Below are 2,279 nucleotides of genomic sequence, written 5' to 3'. Positions count from 1 at the left end.
CCCTTTTTTCGGAAGAAAAGGAGGATCCGGACAAAATCGATGAAACGGAAGAGATCCGAGTGAATGGAAAGGAAAAAACAAAGGATGAATTCCACTTTAAAAGGACACGCTATCAAAATATAAAAAGACCTGTTTATGAAACTTCTTACCCTCCGGATGGAAATAAAGAAAATTCGAAGTTAGAAATAGATAAAAAAGAAAAATCTCTCTTCTGGTTTGAAAAACCTCTTGTGACTATCCTTTTCGACTATAAACGATGGAATCGTCCAGTTCGATATATAAAAAATGATAAATTTGAAAATGCTGTTAGAAACGAAATGTCACAATATTTTTTTTATACATGTGAAAGTGACGGAAAAGACAGAATAGTTTTTACACATCCACCTAGTATAGCAACTTTTTTAGAAATGATAAAAAAAAAGATATCTTTGTTGACAACAAAAAAACTTTATTATTATCAATTCGATAATCCTTGGAATTCTCTCAATGAAAAAAAAAAAATAAATTTTCAAAAAATAGTTATAACTAGAATTCGACTTCTCGATCACGGATCCCTTACTTTAGTTGGGGATGTACTGCAAAAAAGGACTCAATTATGTAATGATAAAACTAAAAAAGACTATTTACCAAAAATATATGATCCGTTGTTGAGTGGTCCTTACCGGAGACGAATCAATTTAGTTTTATTATTCTCAATGCTAAATAAAAGTTCTAGAAAAAATGATAGTGAGAAAAAGAAAATTTGGATAAATAAGATTCATGTTATTTTTTTTAATACTAATTACCCACAAATTGAAGATAAAATTGAGTCAGAAGATCGAAGAAAATCTTTCAACTTTTTCTTCGATGGAGCTAAAGAAAGTGGTGAAAACTCGATTGCAATAAAAGAAATAAGTAAAAAAGTTCCTCGCTGGTCATACAAATTAATCACGGAGACAGACCAACTGATCCAAGAAAACGACGAAGATATGCCGGAAGATCATCAAATTCGTTCAAGAAGAGCCAAAAATGTCATACTTTTTAATGATAGGAATAAGCTTACTGATCGGCAAAAGGCGAACGAAAAAATTAGAAATATTCCTACTAATACTAATATCAACTATACTGATGAGTCTGAGGACTCAGATCAAATTTCTCTGATACGCTATTCCTACCAATCGGATTTTCGTCGAGAGCTAATCAAAGGCTCTATGCGTGCTCAACGACGTAAAACATTTATTGGGAAACTGTTTCAAAAACGTGTACATTCTTTTCTTTTTTTTGACAGAGTAGCCAAATCTCGTTTTTTTGATATTCCTGGTCTAATGAAAAAACTTTTTAGACCTTGGATATGGACAAACACAGAATTGACTATTTCGAATAATAGAGAAGAAACGAGAAGCGAAAATATGCAAAAAAGTAGAAAGTTGTTGAAAAGCACCTTAGAAGAAAGACGTATAGAAATAGGAGAACTCTGGGATAGCATTCGATTTGCTCAAGTAATAAGAGGTTCTTTGTTAATAACTCAATCAATTATTAGAAAATATATTGTCTTACCCTCATTGATAATAGCTAAAAACCTTACCCGTATGCTATTATTTGCAGTTCCTGACTGGTATGAGGATTTTCAAAATTGGAATAAAGAAATTCATATAAAGTGCACATATAATGGTATTCCATTATCAGAAAACGAATTTCCAAAAAATTGGTTAACAGACGGTATTCAAATAAAGATCTTATTTCCTTTTCGTCTGAAACCGTGGCCCAAATCTAGGTTAGAATCCCCTGATTCAATAAAAAAGAAAAGGGATTTTTCTTTTTTAACAATTTTGGGAATGGAAACTGACCTTCCTTTTGGTACTGGCACAAGAAACCTTTCGTTTTTTGAACCCGAGTTAATAACCGAAAGAGCAAAAAATTTAAAAAACTGGACAAAGATGTGTATTGGAAGACTTTTAAGAACAAAGTTGTTTATAAAAATTTTCAAAGAAATTATAAATTTTTCAAAAGAAAAAAAAAAAGAGGTCACCGAAAACATTTTATTTATAAAGATAAAAGAAGGAATAAAAGCACTTTTACAAAGAACCCCAATTCCATTATTTCAATTGAAAGAAATATACAAGTTGAATCAAGCTAAAAACGAAAAAAATTCGATAATAAGTAATCGAATGATCCAAGACTCGTCCATTGTAATTAGTTCTATGGATTGGACAAATTTTTCATTGAGAGAAAAAAAAATGAAAGATTTGACTGATAGAACAAACACCATACTAAAAAAAATTGAAAAAATTAGAAAAGAC

This window comes from Cucumis melo, unplaced genomic scaffold, assembly GCF_025177605.1.
Source record: "Cucumis melo cultivar AY unplaced genomic scaffold, USDA_Cmelo_AY_1.0 utg002157l, whole genome shotgun sequence".
In the NCBI taxonomy this organism is placed as follows: Eukaryota; Viridiplantae; Streptophyta; class Magnoliopsida; order Cucurbitales; family Cucurbitaceae; genus Cucumis; species Cucumis melo.
This window is presented reverse-complemented; position numbering follows the sequence as displayed.